Source organism: Pleurodeles waltl, chromosome 10 (assembly GCF_031143425.1).
Source record: "Pleurodeles waltl isolate 20211129_DDA chromosome 10, aPleWal1.hap1.20221129, whole genome shotgun sequence".
NCBI lineage: Eukaryota > Metazoa > Chordata > Amphibia > Caudata > Salamandridae > Pleurodeles > Pleurodeles waltl.
The window spans coordinates 469,136,986-469,155,474 of record NC_090449.1 but is presented as its reverse complement, the minus strand read 5'-3'; positions in this window follow the sequence as shown (position 1 = coordinate 469,155,474).

Sequence of the window (18,489 nt, the reverse complement as noted above, 5' to 3'; positions counted from 1 at the left end):
TGGGAAATATGGAATAATCTGCACAGGTGATGCTTTCAAGGGTTGCAAGTTACACTGGTGTCACCAAGCACAGAATATCTTCCATTTTATCCTTTATATCTTGTTTGCGGATTCAGCTCTTGCTTTGGACAGAATATCCCTACAGTCCTGAGGGATGTCTAGCTCCTTGAATTCACTGAATTCAGGAGCCATGCACACAAGTGGAGAGAGGCTGGTTCCAGATTCAGGACCTGCTCCTTGTTCATGGTTAACATTGTTGGCATTGCTGGGAGGCAAATGGGGTTGCATTTCGACAACAGGAGGAGCTCTGTAAACCAGTGCTGCCTGGGCCACTTGAGTGCAATCAGGATCAGGTAACAGTGTTCTCTTCTCACTTTCCTGAGGAACTTCGTTATGAGAGGGAAGTGGGGAAAAGCGCATTCATAAATCCCTGACCATCTGATCAAACAGGCATTCCCCCCATGACCCTGGGAGTGGATACCAACTGGCGTAGAACTGGTGTTTGGTGTTCTTGTCTGTCACAAAGAGAGACAATGCTGGTGTGCCACAGTGTGAAAATATCCTATTTATCTGTGTTTGATCCAGTTACCATTCGTGGATACTGTTTTTTGCCCTGCTGCGAGAAGCAGGCCTGGTTTGTAGTGGGTACCAGAGGTACTTACACCTTATACCAGGTTCAGTGAACCACCTTAGTGAAATGTAGGCAGTGTCTAGCAGCTTAGGTTGTCTAGGGGTAGCTGTAGCAGAGCAGCCTAATTAGGCTGAATTAGGAGACATGCAAAGCTCTTGCAATATCACTGTAGTCACACAGTACTCACACGTAAGAAAGATAATACTCAGTGTTACCAAAAATAAAGGTACTTTATTTTAGTGACACAAGGGCAAAAATATCTTAGAGGCAATACTCCTTCTGGAGGTTAGTATTATACACAATATATACACTAGTAACCAAAATCAGGTAAGTACGCAGTCATAAAATAGGGCAAACAGTGAAAAACACAATAGGTTGCAATGGGCCTAGGGGCAACACAAACCATATACTAAAATAGTGGAATGTGATTTTCTGTTCCCCCCCTAGGCAAGTGTAGTGGGTAGAGGGGAGCTGGGAGTATAGGAAAACACCAAAGGTAAGTAAATTACCCACCCCAGAGCCCAGGAAAACAGGAGTAACGTACAGCAAGTTTCCTCAGAACGTTGAGGTAAAGGATTATGCAAAAACCAAGCAAGACTGCAAGCAACCAATGATGGATTCCTGGACCTGAAGCCCTGTGTAGAGAGAAGACCAAGTCCAGAAGTTGATAAAGAGTCCAGGAAGAACAGGAGCTCCTGCCATCCTGGATGAAGGTTCAAAAGTGGATTCTCCGGTTAGACGAAAAGTATAGAAATGCACCAAAGACAGCTGCGGGTTCCTGCTTGGTGCAAGAGATGTCCCACGGCGAGTCGTTGGATGCAGGGTGTTTTCGGCACTGGATTCCGCTAATAAGTCTTGGTTCACGCAAAGACGTGTTTTGCGGCAAAGAGGCACTGCCTGGAGGCAGGAGGGACCGCGGGGTCTCAACTCGGACTGGGGAGACAGAGGGGGCTCTCAGAACTTCAGAGAGCCCTCACAAGGCCAGGCAGCACCCACAGGAGTCCGAGGACAGGAGTCCCAGGACATGGGGACAAAGGAGTTGCAAATTGTGGTTGTCGCAGCACTACATAAAGGGATCCCATGCCGCCGGAGAACAACTCAGGGAGCTGAGCGTCACAGGATAGAGTGCTGGGGACCTGAGCTACACTGTGCATGAAGAACTTTTGGAAGAAGTGCATAGAAGCCCAAGGAGCTGCAGAAGATGCTGTGCACAAGGGTACTGTCTGGCACGGGGAGACAAGCTCTTACCTCCACCATATTTGGACAGCTGGACCTTTAGACGGTGAGGATCACTTTGGTCCACCACCTGTGTTCCAGGGATCATGCTCGTCAACAGGAGAGGAGTCCCAGAGTAGCAGCTGTTTTTGCAGAGAGGTGCCTGCTGAAGCACGGAAGTGACTCCGTCACTCCACAGGAGATTCATTCGGTGCTTCTGGTACAGAATGAAGACAGGCAGTCCTCAGAGCGTGCACAACCTGGAAACTGTTGCAGTTACTGGCTGGAGCTGAAGTTGCAGGGTTACAGTAGCCTTCTTGGATACTTTGTTGCAGTTACAGCGGTTCCTGGAGCAGTCTGCAGTTGATCCAACGGTCAGAAGCTGAAGCAGAGGAGACCTGGTGGAGTCTTGCACACCGAATATAAGGAAACACCCAGAGGGAGACCCTAAATAGCTCTGAGAGGGTGATTGGCTACCTAACCAGGTATGCACCTATCAGGAGGGGTCTCTGACCTCACCTGCTGGCACTGACCACTCAGATGCTCTCAGAGGGTCCTCACACCTTGGAATCTAAGATGGCTAACGCCAGGGACACTCTGAAGGAGCACTGGGCACCACCCCTGGGGTGGTGATGGACTGGGAAGTGGTCACTCCCCTTTCCTTTGTCCAGTTTCGCACCAGAGCAGGGACTGGGGGTCCCTGAACCGGTGTAGACTGGATTATGCAGGGAGGGCACTGTTTGTACCCTTCAAAGCATTTCCAAAGGCTCTGGGAGGATACCCCTCCCATGGCTGTAACACCTATTTCCAATGGGAGAGGATGTAACACCCCTCTCCTAAAGGAAATGCATTGTTCTGCCTTCCTAGGATTGATCTGCTCAATCACTAGGAGGGCAGAAGCCTGTCTGAGGTGACAGCAGCTGGGTCGGCAGTGGAAACCTCAGAGAGCTGGTTTGGCTGTACTGGGAGTCCATGGTGGAGCCCCATGGTGCATGGAATTGGCCCCCAATACCATAGTTGGATTGGGGGTTCAATTTCACAATCTTAGACACCTCACATGGCCATATTCGGAGTTACCATTGTGAAGCTTCATATGTGTATTGACATATATGTAGTACATGCTTATAATGGTGTCCCCGCACTCATGAAGTCCGGGAAATTGGTCCTGGACAATGTGGGGACACCTTTGCTAGTGCAAGGATGACCTCACACACAGTAACTTTGTACCTAACCTTCAGTAACTGAAGGACAGAAATATAGGTGACTTCTAAGTTACCTGGTGCAGTGAAAATGTCTGTGAAATAATGTGTGCACTATTTCACTCAGGCTGCAGTAGCAGTCCTGAAGGAGTGTTTGTATGAGCTCCTTATGGGTGGAAAAAGAAATGCTGCAGCCCATAAGGATCTCCTGGAATCCCAACGCCCTGGGTACCTAGGTACCATTTACTAGGGACTTATAAGGGGGTTCCAGTATGCCAATCTGAATTGGTATATGGAGTCACTAGGCTATAGTTACACATTTGGTAAACAGAGAGAGCATAAGCACTGGTGTTCTGGTTAGCAGAATTCCAGTGGCACAGTCTAGCATACTGACAACACAGTAAAACATACTGACATATAGGCCACATACTATGAGCAATGGGGTCCTGACTAGCAGGATCCTAGTGAGACAGTAAAACCACACTAACAAACAGGCCAAAAATGGGGGTAACCATGCTAGAAGAAAGCCACCTTCCTATACCTGCTGAGTGTGTCCGCTACAGTGTTGCTGACTCCGGACACATGCTCAGCATCTCAGTGTTTTTTTGTGAATTGTGAGCCACTTCCACAGATCCTGGGCCTCTTGGGACTGCGTTAGTGATTGTGTACCCCCTTGTTTGTTTATGTAATGCATGCTTTTCGTATTGTCCGTACGAACCAGCACTGAGGAGCCTGCTATCCTTGGAAGATAATCCTACAGTGAAACAAAATAGCTTTCAGCTCCAGTCTGTTGATATGCATGGCCTTTTGTTGTGTCAACCACTTTTCCTGAATCTACAAGCCCTGCAGATGGCCACCCCAGCCTTGCAGAGAGGCATCTGTTGTTATGACAAGCTTGGGCATCGGAGGTAGAAATGTGAGGCCCTTTGACAAATGAGAAGCCTGGACCACCACGCTAGGGCCTCCTTCATGTTTGGAGTGGTAGTCACAATGTTGAACGATCCTTCTGTCTGGATCCACTGCTTCTGCAATTCTTCTTGCAAAGGTCTCATTTTCAATTGTGCAAGAGGTACTAGACTGATCCCAGAAGACATCATGCCAGCCAACAGCTTGTACAGACGAACTGAAACTGGCCTTCTTCTTGATAGTTAGTTTGACCGCCAGTATCCATAGGTTGTGTGGTCTGTCCTGAGATAAATATGCTTTGTTGTGTATTGTATCCAGAATGGATCCTAGCAACATTATAGTTTGTTCTCGACCAGTTGCTATTTTTTGAAAATTGACTGTGAGACCCCGGTTGTGAAATAGTTGGAGACAGGCTTGTATGTGACACTTGAGGCACTGTTGGGGCTTTGAGTAGCCAATCGTCCAAGTAGGCAAACACTTGGTGACCTTGGTTTTTAAGCGTGGCTGCTACTGGTGCCAGGCACTTGATGAATATGTGAGATGCAGACTTGAGCCCAAAAGGAGGACTTTGAATTGGTAATGGGTACTGGCTACGGTGAAGCAGATATTTTCTATGTTTGGGATGCATGGGGATGTGGAAATATGCATCTTGCAAGTCAAGAGTCGTCATGAAATCTCAGCTGCTTAGGAGGTGCAGAATTTTGGAGAGGGTGACCAACTGAGAAGATTGCTTGCAGAAGAATGTGTTCAGTTTTCTTAAGTCTAGGATGGACCTCCATTCCCCTAGTTTCTTTTGTATCAGGAAGAATTGGAAGTAGAAGCCTATGCCCTTCTGTGAAAACAGAAGTCTCTCAATTGCTCCCTTTGCAAGCATGGGTTTCTTTTTCATTAAGTGAAGATGAGAGGGATGTTCCCCTTGGGGGATTGTCTGGAGGTTTCTGTACAAATTCTAGGGTATGGCCATAAGTGACCAGGTTTAATACCCATTTGGCCGATGTTATTCCTCTCTATTGGGGTAGATGGCTGGAGATCTTCACACCCACAGGATGGGATGTGATGTCAGTAGCCGGTACCCAGTGCAGGTCACTGTTTACCACCTGTGTCTCTACCCTGGGAGAGCTGCTTTCTGCGAGGGCCTTGTTTGGTACAGGCATCTGCAGGCGGCTAATGGTACTGCTGTTGTTAGGCTGGCCTGTATTGGGTTTTAAAGGGCTGGAACTGCTGAGGGCATTGGTATAACCCTCTGTAGGTAGAAAACCCCCTTCCATGAGCTCCCTGAAAGGTACTTTCTTATACTGAAGGGTGCCAAGGGACCTAGCTGTATCAGTGTCCATCTTTATTGCTAGTAGCGGGGAAGCGCGTCACCAGCGGCGGCGGCGTCACAATCTTACGGGGCAGGAGCCCTTTAAAAACTGATTAGCACTCCCGCATCCGCGGGAAGCTTGTCACCAGCGGCGGCACAATTTTACGGGGCAGGAGCCCTTTAATTATTGCTTAGCGCTCCCGCATCCGCGGGAAGCACGTCACCAGCGGCGGCACAATCTTACGGGGCAGGAGCCCTTTAATTATTGCTTAGCGCTCCCGCATCCGCGGGAAGCGCGTCACCAACGGCGGCGGCACAATCTTACGGGGCAGGAGCCCTTTAAAAAACTGATTAGCGCTCCCGCATCCGCGGAAAACGCGTCACCAGCGGCGGCACAATCTTACAGGGCAGGAGCCCTTTAAAAACTGATTAGCGCTCCCGCATCTGCGGGAAGTGCGTCACCAGCGGCGGCGGCACAATCTTACGGGGCAGGAGCCCTTTAAAAACTGATTAGCGCTCCCGCATCCGCGGGACGCGCGCGGCGGGGCCCAGGCCAAGGGCGGGCCCGTCTTGCACCCGTCATCACCCGTTAGAGGCTGGGCTGGGCCACCCCTCTTTCATCTCCAGTGAAGGGTGACTATTTATACATTCACTTTATACTGGGGATCATTTTGGAGCCTTTTAGTGAGTCTTAGTGGGTTTTTAATATCTTTTAAATTTTTAGTCTGTTTAGTTAGATTTGTGATTGAAACATTTTGTTAAAATGGGCAGGAAAAGAGGTCCGCTAACTGGTCCCATGGGAGGGGGTGGTGGCAGCAGCAGACAGGGGAGTTGCACCACCACATTGGACTCCTTCCTCGCAAGAGCCGTTGGGGTCGTAACGAAGGAGATTGATCTGGCAGAAAGGAGGTTATCGATGGAACTGGAGGACTGGCGTCTGGCCCCAATAGATAGTGGTCCTCGTGAGACTGCGGATGTCACGACTCACGTGCTGCTGGCGCCTGGAAACCGCAGATCTAGTGGCGTAGGTCTTGAGGGTTCGGCTTTGGCCCAGAAAAGGGCGACTCTTTCTAGTAGCCACGGTGCTGCAGGCAGTGGAAACGCCAAGAACAGACCGTGCCCTTTAGAATTAGTGCCAGAGGGAAAAAACCCCAATAAAGGGGAAAAAACCTCCAAAAAATGGATTCCTGAAACGAAAACAAAACCAGGAATCAAACAGGAACAAAATGCAGGTAAATGCAAAATTGAAAAGATTCAGAACCGAAGGCTAAGAATCAGGAGCGAAGACACAATCTGAGCAGAAAGTGATGCAGCGCAAGGAAAGGGAGAAAACAGAGCCCTTATATACCAAGAAACAGGAAGTGACCAACAGGAAGTAAAAAGACACCATTTTAGATAGGGAAAAAGTACATAGGATAGAATAGAACAGGAACCATATAAAATAGGGACCAAGGAATGCTGGGAAGAAAAAGGTAACATGGGAAGGGGGAAAGACATAAAGAAAGGACAGAAAATGCCTCGAAAAAGTAAAGAAGAAGAAGAAAGAAAAAGAAACAGGTAAGGAGGGGTCAGGGGAGAACAGGGACACAACAGAAGGCAGAGCAAGGCCCAAAATAATATCTGGGGCCTCGCGCTGTACAAAGAAGACTCGGGGCGCGCCGCGTCCTGAGAACGCGCTGCGCGGTGCGAGCCGAATGCTCGGCTCGCGCCGCACCACGCGGCGCAACAGTAGGTCCCCCCCCGAAGGTCTAGGTTTGAAGGGAAACAAACGATGAAAACGAGAAATCAAAAGAGGGGCGTGAACAGAAGAAGCATCTTCCCAAGAGCATTCACTAAGAGGATAACCCTTCCAGTGAATCAAATACTGAAGACGCCGGTGAAAAAGGCGAGAGTCACAAATTTCTTGAACCTCATATTCAGGGACATCATTCACCAACACAGGAGGAGGACAAGGAAACTGACGAGAGAAAGGATCAGGGACATAAGGTTTGAGTTGGGATACATGAAAGACCGGATGAATTTTCCAAGTATGAGGCAAGCGGAGACGAACAGTGACAGGATTGAGCAACTGAAGAATACGAAAAGGCCCATAATAGCGAGGCGTGAACTTATTCAGAGAAAGGCGAGAGGGCAAGAATTTGGAAGAAAGCCAGACTTTATCCTGAGGGTGATAATCAGGAGTGGGTCCACGTTTCTTATCAGCGATCCTCTTCATATATCTCTTAGTGTGCAATAAATTAGATCTAATTAGCTTATGGAGTTGCAGGAGACGTTTGGAAAAAGATGTAATGGCAGGCAGAGGAGAGGTAGATTGAGGAGCAGTAGGAAACGAGGTCGGATGATAGCCATAGGAACAGAAAAAAGGAGTGACCTTGGAGGCACTATGGACAGAATTGTTGTAGGAATATTCAGCAATAGGAAGATAAGTGTTCCAGTTGCTTTGGGTGGAATTACAAAAACAACGAAGGTATTGTTCTAGTCCTTGATTCAAACGCTCAGTTTGTCCATTGGTCTGAGGATGGAAACCGGATGATAGTGCTATATTGATATTTAGTGTCTTGCAAAAATGTTTCCAAAACCGGGAAATATACTGGGGACCCCTGTCAGACACAATGGTATGTGGAAGTCCATGGAGACGGAAAATATGGTCGATAAATATCTGGCTCAATTCTTGGGATGTTGGTAATTTCTTTAGAGCAGTAAAGTGGGCCATCTTAGTGAAAGAATCAACAGTGACCATGATAACCTGGTTTCCAGCTGATGGCGGAAGTGAACACATAAAGTCAGTGGAAATAGTATGCCATGGCGTTGGTGGAACTGGCAAAGGCTGTAGTAATCCTGCAGGTCTGCTACGGGGAATCTTGACTTGGGCACATATGGGACAAGCCTGAACATATCTTTCGACATGTGATTTCCAGGTAGGCCACCAGAAAGATCGCGAAAGAAGTTCTTGTGTGGCCTTAATACCTCTATGTCCAGCAACCGGTGAATCATGGCACATCTGTAATGCTTTGTCTCGCACTCTGTTAGTAGGGAGGAATAACAGCTTCTGATGAAAAAAGAATCCTTCTTTCTTGCATAAAAAGGTTCTTAATTTCTCTATTTCACTATTAGACAGGCTGGAATACTCCAGTTGTACCTCATCCAGAAAAGATTGAGCAACTCCAATGATCTTACTAGGCTCCAGTAGAAACTGAGATGGGGAAGGAGTACAATCTGGATAGCGTCGAGACAGAGCATCAGCCAGAATGTTTTGAGATCCAGGAATATAGGTGATGTAAAAGTCATACTGACTAAAGAAAAAGGCCCAACGCGCCTGGCGACTATTTTGGCATACAAAATTACGTAGACATTGCAGATTACGGTGATCTGTTCTCGCCTCGAAAGGCTCCTTGGATCCCATCAGAAACTGTCTCCATTCGATGCAGGCTGTCTTCAGAGCTAACAACTCTCTTTCTAGTACTGAGTAATGTTGTTCAGCTGAAGAGAGAATATGGGACAAATAGAAAACAGGATGTTCAAGACCATCATCTTCTTGAAGTTGAAGCAAGACTGCTCCAATAGCTTTTTCGGAAGCATCGGTAACTACGATAAACTGTTTATTGGTATCTGGATGTCTCAAGATGGGAGCTTGAGTGAATGCCTTCTTTAATTCTTGAAAAGCTGTTTCAGCCGCCTTGGTCCAGACAAACCCCTGTTTTAGATTTTCCTTCTTTAAGGTATGGGTTATATGGCTGGTCTGTTTAGCAAAGTCTTGAATGAACTGTCGGTAAAAATTTGCTAATCCTAGGAAACATTGTGTTTCTTTGATAGACGAGGGAGAAGGCCACTCTAGAATTGCTTGTACCTTTTCTAGGTCCATAGCTATGCCGGTGGAACTTAAATGATAACCCAGATATTTGACTTCCGTCTTATCGAACTCACACTTTTCGGGTTTACAGAATAGTTGATGTGCTCGGAGTCTGTGAAGGACTTGTTTCACATGAGAAGAATGGAGTTCGGGGTGTCTGGAAAAAATAAGGATGTCGTCCAAGTAGATTACGAGTGTCTGGTTCAAGAGATCGGAAAATATTGAGTCCATAAACCTTTGAAATATAGCAGGAGCGTTCGTAAGACCAAAGGGCATGACTTTATATTCAAAATGACCGAACGGTGTCCTGAATGCTGTTTTCCACTCGTCTCCTTCTTTTATACGTAAAAGGTGGTAAGCTCCCCGAAGATCCAACTTGGTAAAACGTTGAGCCCCTCTGACTGCCTCTAAAATATCCTTAATGAGGGGCAAAGGATAACGATCCTTTATAGTTATCTTGTTTAGGCCTCGAAAGTCTATGCAAGGACGAAGATCTTTGGTCTTCTTAGGTACAAAAAAGAGAGGAGCCCCTGCTGGAGAAGATGATGGAACAATGAGACCACCCTGTACATTTTTCTCCAGATACTCCTTAAGAACTTCCTTTTCAGGTTCCGTGAGAGAATACATCCTCCCAAAGGGAACGACTGTTCCAGGTTCCAAAGGAATAGCACAATCGTACTCTCGATGTGGAGGTAATACAGGTCTGGAGGGTTTTTGAAACACGTCTTGGAACTCTAAATAATGTTCAGGAACCCCTTGGACAGTGTTGATGGAATACTCCGTAGTACTCTTCATAGGTGTTAATCTGTTTGGTGACCAATATTTATCGGAAGCAAAGCAATTTTCTTGACAAAACTGTGAGGATAAAGAAATTGTCCGGGTTACCCAGTTCACATATGGGTTATGTCTAGTAAACCATGGAATTCCGAGAATAATGGTATGGTTGGGAGATGAACTGAGATCAAAAGAGAGGTGTTCTTGATGATTACCAAACTGTAAATTTAACATCAAGGTCGTAGTATCGACTGGACCTGAGGATATTAAAGATCCATCCACGGTGTGTACTTGTTCAGGAATGTCTTTGGGTTGAGTGGGAATTTGCAGATTAGTGGCCCATGTCTTATCCATGTATATACCACTAGCACCACAATCCAATAATGCCATAGTTCTTTCTTGGCGGCCATCAGGTAGTTGTAATATGACTGGTAACACGAACAAGTAAGTTGTATTGTCATTGAATGAGCTGATAGAAGGTATAGCCGATGATCCCGTCCCCTCCCTTCTTACAGAGGACGGGAGGTGGCGTTTCCCAAGGGTCTAGGTGGACGTACAGGACATGTACGAAGCATGTGACCAGCAGAACCACAGTAGAGGCACAATCCCTTCTTCCGTCTGTCTTCCTTCTCACTAGCAGAGAGTGGCCCTCGAGCAGTATCCACTTGCATGGGTTCCCCTTCTATATCTTTAGCAGGAGGACGAGATTCCTCAGGATGAGGTGGATACATCCGTGAAGAGCTTGGCTGAGACGCTCCTCTACTCCTTCTCTTCTCCATTCGTCGTTCTTGAAGACGATACTCGATGGAAAGTGCTTGATCCATGAGGCCACGAAGATCTTCAACTCTGGTGGAATGTACTAATTCATCCTTAATTTCTTCCTTAAGTCCTCTGCGAAACAAAGTTACCAGGGTACGCTCCACCCAAGTGGTCTCTGCCGCTAATTGACGGAAACGTGTAATATATCGGAGGACATCCTGGGAACCTTGCTGGATATCACATAATGCTTCCTCTGCCGAGGCTTCCAATCCTGGGCGACTAAACATTTGTTTGAAGCGGGTCACGAAGGCAGAATAGTCCGACAATACTGGATCGTTGGATGACACCATCGGGGTTGCCCAGGCCAAGGCAGGACCGGATAATGCACTAATAAGATATCCCACCTTTGTCCTGTCATGAGAGAATTGGGTAGGTCTGAAGGCGAAGTAAACCGTTAATGCATCCAGGAATTCACGCAGTTTAGTTGGTTCACCAGAGAAGCGAGGCGTTGAGGCGGAGATAGTCGGAACATCGCCACTGCGGAGGGCCAAAGCCTGTCGTAAGACCGCATTCTCGTTGCGCAATTGTTGCAATTCCTGAGCTTGTTGTTGAATAGTAGTCAAAAAAGATGAATCAGGATCTGCAGCCGCCGCCACTGTGTCATCCATAGTATCAGTATCAGAAGATGTCGGAATGGTTTGGCGCTGCATTCTGTCACGACTCACGTGCTGCTGGCGCCTGGAAACCGCAGATCTAGTGGCGTAGGTCTTGAGGGTTCGGCTTTGGCCCAGAAAAGGGCGACTCTTTCTAGTAGCCACGGTGCTGCAGGCAGTGGAAACGCCAAGAACAGACCGTGCCCTTTAGAATTAGTGCCAGAGGGAAAAAACCCCAATAAAGGGGAAAAAACCTCCAAAAAATGGATTCCTGAAACGAAAACAAAACCAGGAATCAAACAGGAACAAAATGCAGGTAAATGCAAAATTGAAAAGATTCAGAACCGAAGGCTAAGAATCAGGAGCGAAGACACAATCTGAGCAGAAAGTGATGCAGCGCAAGGAAAGGGAGAAAACAGAGCCCTTATATACCAAGAAACAGGAAGTGACCAACAGGAAGTAAAAAGACACCATTTTAGATAGGGAAAAAGTACATAGGATAGAATAGAACAGGAACCATATAAAATAGGGACCAAGGAATGCTGGGAAGAAAAAGGTAACATGGGAAGGGGGAAAGACATAAAGAAAGGACAGAAAATGCCTCGAAAAAGTAAAGAATTAGAAGAAAGAAAAAGAAACAGGTAAGGAGGGGTCAGGGGAGAACAGGGACACAACAGAAGGCAGAGCGAGGCCCAAAATAATATCTGGGGCCTCGCGCTGTACAAAGAAGACTCGGGGCGCGCCGCGTCCTGAGAACGCGCTGCGCGGTGCGAGCCGAATGCTCGGCTCGCGCCGCACCACGCGGCGCAACAGCGGATGTGGAGGTGACTTGTCCGGGGGGAGATCAAGGTACTGTCATGGTTGCTGTTGAACCTGCCCAAACTGAGCTAAAAGAGACTACAGAGGGTTCTGGTGGCCAAGGCCAAGGCCCTTCCAGAAGAAGCAAATACTTTTATTATCTTCTCCCCCGGCCTGCCCCCTGGATAAATGTAGCCCCCCGAGGAAAAAAAAGGTCTTAAAGAAATCTATTCCCAAGTCAAAAACATCCCCCTTGGAACTCCCTAAGGGCACGAGTAGTGACCCTGCATCTTGCCAACAGCTGGGTTGTGATGTTACGATTTTATTGTCAAAATTTCGTGAAATAATCCAGGAGATTTCATCCCCCGTTGTGGCGAACCTATCGGCCATAGAAAAGGCAGTCTCTCTGCTATCTGTGCAAGGAAGCCAGGGGAGGCATTGTGCAGGTGGATGTGTGGCCCCGACCAGGCAGTCGCATCCCTGTGAGGAGTTGCTCCTGCTGGAAGACGCTGCAGGGCCATTGGGGCCTCTGGGTAAATCATCTCAGCTATTGGTTAATTCTGGAAATTCTGGGGTTCAAGGAGCTCATGCTGAGATTGCGTTGGCTGCATCAACTTCTATATTAAGGGTGGATAGGACTGTCAATAGGCCTAGCTGTAGTAGACAGCCTGATCCTGAATTTGTGGTAGCAGGGGGGGCTGACCAACAGTTGGTTGAGAATGATAATCTGAATCTCCCGACAGCCAGGCCTGCATTGACCCGTTTGAATCTCCCCCCAGCTTGTGCCCCCTATGTGGTGGTATTGACGAATGTACCTGCTCTTGCCCCTGGGGTAACTGAGGCCACGGCCCAACTCACAAACAAGGCTGGATATTGGTTGAGTAAGAACTGTGATTTCTCATGTAAGGATTTCAATGATATTCTGTTTGGCAGAAGAATTGGATGGGTTGGGCCCAAAAATAAGGTGGGGGATGAAGATTGTATTATTATAAATGTTAGATACCCAGCCCTGAGTCAAAGGCTCCTTTCTACCTACCGCCCTGCTGTACTTAGACCTGGTACAATTGGTATGGTCCCTCTGGGTTATTTTTATGACCACATGCGATTGAGTGCCAGGGTGTTTCCGGGTCCTGGTAATTCCCCCCCCCTGGGTCAGAATAGTCACCAGGCAACCAGCAGAAGAACTGTCACTAACAATAATTTATCCTTGGAAGGGGTGGATTGACAACGCGCCAAGACCCTGGCTATACGGGAAGAGGTGCCCCCACAGTGTAAACTTATCTCATGGAATATTGCGGGCTATGATGCTAAGTTATCTGATCAGGCATGGATTAGCTGTGTGACTAATTTTGATGTGATCATGCTTCAGGAAACCTGGTCAGAGGGGTTATCTGTGTGGGATGGATATAACAGATTTGCAATTCCAGCTGTGAAGTCTCTAGGTGGCCGCTCAAAAGGTGGCTTGGTTACTCTAATCCGCTTCTCTAAGATAGTGGGTGCTTTTCAAATTAACTGTAATCACCAAGGCATATTGCTGGTATGGGTAATTTTCTCTAATAATTTTAATATTTTACTGGTTAACTTTTATAACGCTGTGTGGGATATGGGGTGCCAAATTGGGGCCCTGTTTTCCGTTCTTCAGGTTTTGAAACACAGAATGGAGGAAATGGGGTTAGAATTCTGTGCTATTGTCTCTGGCGACTTTCATGCTAAGCTGGGGAGGCTCAGTACTGTGGTTAATCCCTTTATTCTTGACTGCAAGAATTACTCAGTGGATGGTCTGCAGGACTCCAGAGGCAGGGTTCTAATCAAGGAACTCAGGAAGATGGGCCTTCTGAATATGTGTGATATAGAAGCCGTTGGCACTCATCAACTCCCAACTTATGTGGGAAGAGGATCTGAATCCACTATTGACTATATTATTATGTCCCCACCTTTGAAAGACCTGGTGACTGGGGGGGGAGGTGCTGGGGGAGAGTTTCAGTGATCATAATCCCCTTATAGTATCCTTTAAACTCCCTGGGGCCCTACGTAATTTAGGTCGAGGTAGGCCGGTATTAATGGAGATAAAGGACCAGGGTAGGCGGCTTGAGTGGAAGCAAGTGGATTCCCTAAAAATTGTAGAAAGGGTGGTGGGGGAAAATTTACATTTATTTATGGACACACTCCTGACAGAGGCTCCTAATCCGAAGACTGTTATGAATGCAATAACAAGAGTAAATGCAGCAGTGAGAGACTGCCTTTTTTCAGTAAGCAGCCAACCTAGTAAACGTAATTGTGGTTGGTACGATAAGACCTGCTATGTTGCAAGGGCAAACCTGAAGATGGCCACTAAGAAACATCCTAGAGATTGGGCCCTCGTAAAAGAAGCTAGAATGAAATATAAGAGGGCCCTGAGGGATAGCAAGATAAAACATAAAGATAAAGCCTGGGAAGAATTAGAACGTGCCATAGCTCTGAAGGATCCTGGCCTGTTTTGGAAAGTGGTAAATAGAGGTTCCTTTGGTACAGATACATCCGAAGGCCTTGGCTGTAACATCGCTCCGGAAGCATGGGTAATTCACTTTTGTAGTATTTTTGAGGGTTCTCCCCTAAGAAATAACCGGGAGAACGAGTATGAGATGGCTCCTAACCTAGCAATTAGGTTCTCGCTCCAGGAGGTTATGGATGCGATACAGAGTAGTGTGGGCAATAAAGCTCCGGGCCCGGATTCGATCCCTATGGACTTGTATAAAGCGAACCCCCAGTTATGGGCATCTGTTCTCTTAAATGTCCTTAATGCAGCAGTTACTGTGGGTACCTCTGCCTCTTGGAGATTGGCATGTATTGTCCCAGTGTTTAAAAAGGGCGACCGAAATGATCCTAAGTCCTACCGCCCTATTTTTCTACTGGACTCTTCGGTGAAGATTCTGGGACGGATTATTTTAAGGCGTATGGAGTCCTGGATGATAGGGAATGATATCTTAAGCCGGGACCAGTATGGTTTCAGGGAAGGCCTTTGCACGCGTGACCAATGTCTCAACCTACTGATGCTGATCGGCAAATACACGCAGGCTAGGAAAGGTACGCTCTATCTTGCTTTTATGGATCTTAGCTGTGCCTTCGATAAGGTGAACCGGTCTATATTATGGGAGAGATTAATTCAGCTAGGGCTGGATCCTAATATTGTAGAGTTGCTCCGATATCTACATTCTGGGACGGTTGCAAATGTGAGGGTGGGGTCGAATGGGGAATGCTCAGAGGCCTTTAAGTTTTCAAGGGGTGTGCGCCAGGGATGTGTTCTGGCTCCTACTTTGTTCCTTCTATATACAAATGGATTGTCTGATTTTCTGATGAAACATTGTAGGGATGTTCCAAAGGTGAATGGTACTGATATCCCTGTGCTAACGTACGCGGATGACGCAGTCCTCATGGCCCGTACTATGAATGGTCTCCAGCAAATAGTTAGAGCTTATGCCTCCTTTATGTCAGCATTGGGTTTAGAGGTCAATTTTAAGAAATCTCATTTTTTGGTGTGTGGAAAACCCCTGAGTAGGGTGGGGGAGCTAAGGGTGGAGGATCAAATTATTAGTACGGTACATGAGTTTCCATACCTAGGGATTATTTTTGATGAGAAAGGATCTTGGAAACCTTGTATTGCCAGAAGGGGTGCACTTTTTCATGCAGCAGTTGGCGCAAATTTTGACTTTGCTGTTAGGGTAGGTAGTAAACCCATCAAGCCTTTGCTTGCAATTTATAGGCGGAAATGCCTCCCCATCCTGCTGTATGGTGCTGCACTTTGGGGGTATGGGGATTCCCAAGCCCTTACGGTGGAAGAAAATCGGTTCTGTAGAAGGCTATTGGGAGTTGGACAAAATATCCCTGGTTTTAGCCTTCATTTGGAGTTGGAGCTTGAGTTTGTCCAGGACACCATTCAGTTGGCTCCCCTCCTGCTATGGATCTCAATTTGGACTAACGAACATGCCACTCTGAATAGGGATATCTTAAAGGATTGTCTGGCTTGTGACAATGTAAAGAATATTCCCTGGTTGATGCACATAAGGAAGTTGGCTTGTGATTTAGGGCGGCCTGATCTGGTTGATCATCCTGAAGGCCTGACGAGGTGTGATAAGAAATGGGTTAAGGAGAATTTTTTAAGAATCCAGAATAGGAGGGAGGGGGAGGCCTTAGGGAAAAAATCGATCAGGGATTTCTTTATGCTAAAGATGTGGGTAGGCCCTGAGCGCTATCTCGTAGAGATAAAGGATGTGAGGGAAAGGTCTCTCATAACCCGTTTCCGTTTGGGGATCATCAGAAGTAACCTGTGTTTCCCGCTAGGTCAGTATGGGGACAAATGTATTAGACCCTGCCCCTGTGATGGGGTGTCCCAACAGACCTTGCCCCATTTTACTTTGTTTTGTGTTTTTTATGCACCATTCAGAACTCGTTTTTTATTACCTCTCCTAAGGCCCAAGGGTTTTGTGCAGTATCGTCCTGCTTTTATGTGGCTGCAGATGGCCTCAGATGTATTGGTGTGGAAAGGGCTGGGATCATTCCTGAAGGGAGCTATTACTTGGCGTAACAATGTAGAGTTTTTAGAATGAACCTCTCTATTTTATTGTTTCTATGCATGTGTTATATATGTTTTTATTCTTGATGGGTGTTCTTATTATTTATGGTTTTATTGCTAATTTTAACAAATCTATTGGAGATTATTTATTGTAATGGATGATTTTTTTTTCATACCGAATAAAAGTTATTATTACCTGCTAGTAGCGTATGATTAATGTGATTTCCAAAAAGCAGTTCCCTGTCATATGCCATATCTAATACCTTAGACTGGACCTCCGGTTTGAAAGATGTTGATTTAGGCCATCCTTGGCGTCTGAAGACTGCTGCTTCAGCCAGTTGATGGAAGCCTGTTAAGGCGATGTCCAACGTGCAATCTATCACCTCAGATGAGGTGAGGTCTCCTTCTTGCAGGATCTTCGCTGTTTCTGCTTTCTTATCGTCAGGGACAAGGTCTATGAGGTTGCCGATATCAGACCACATGTGCCTATTGTAGCTGTCAAGGATGGCCAAAGAGTTTGCCACTCTTACCACAATGGCAGACCAGAGGAAAAACCTCTTGCCCACATTATCCAAACGTCTGCCCTCTTTGCCTGGTGGTGTAGAGATAGGAACAGAAGGATTTTTGGGGCAACGTTGTTCAGCTTGTGATATTACAGAGTCTGGTTTGGGATGACCTGTAAGGCAAACAGGGCACTCTTCCGGGGCCTTTTACTTCATGTCTACCCTGGGTGACACTGCAACCACTGTAGTTGGGTTCTTCATTATTTTTAGGGATAGCCCAGACTGATTTTCTTGCCTGTGCCTTAAAATCATAAAGGAAGCAATCAGCCTGTTTGATGAAAGTTGGGAGTTGGAACCTTGTTGCTCCCCTGTCCATCAAGTTATGAACCCCCCAACCTGATGTCCTCTGGGAGAGAATCTGATGGATGTGATGGTGGAGGGGACGTTGAGGAAATTAGATAATCATCCTGCTCATTCTTCTGGTGGAGGGGGTTCTGGGACCTCTCCTAGTTATTGTTCATCCTCCAATGAAGATGGGTCCTCCCTTGGTGGTGCCGCCATGTTTGGCACAGGCGTCATCCTAGGAGTTATAGGCAAAGGAATATATTGTAGTTTTGTTGGCATAGCTGGTTGAGGTGGTATCACCTGCTGTTTATTTTGTGGTTCAGTAAAAATCTTTCTATAATCCTGCAACATTGATTGCAAGTCCTAGACCAATGAAATAGGTAACTGCACTATATCCCTGATAGTATTGCTCCTTTTCTTCCTCAATGTCGTCTTCTTCTTGACATTTAGCTAATAATTCAAATGGACTGTGTGCCTGTCCCAAGGGTCAATCATCATCTGACTACTCCATATCTAGCAGATGGGATGGAGGAAAAGGTGAAACCTTAGTGGGAGATGTTAATGCTGGAGTCAATTTCCTTGTAGCAACTTTTCTTCTCATAACTTACATTCCAATCCACGACGTCTGCGACAATGCCGTTGACGCAATGGCTGGCTCTGGAATTGTCAGTGTCAATAAATGGTATTCCCCCCATCAGCTTGTCATCCTTAGTGCTGCTGTCCACGGTGTAGTTATTGACATGAGTGACTGAGTGACTGTTGTTGAATCCTTGTTGATGATATTGGTGCATTGACAGCTGTTGTCAATGTTATTCTTGCCGACGATGGCCTCGTCCACGAGACTGCCGTCAATAGTGATGTTGCCATTGACTATGTTTTTTTACCAGTCTTGGATTTTCTCACAATGGTTCCCTAGACTTCAAAGACTGGGTGGTGGTTGAGAAGAGGTCTTCTCTGTGGAGAGGTGTTGTCTTTTCTCATTTTTCAGAGGTTCTTAATAGTGC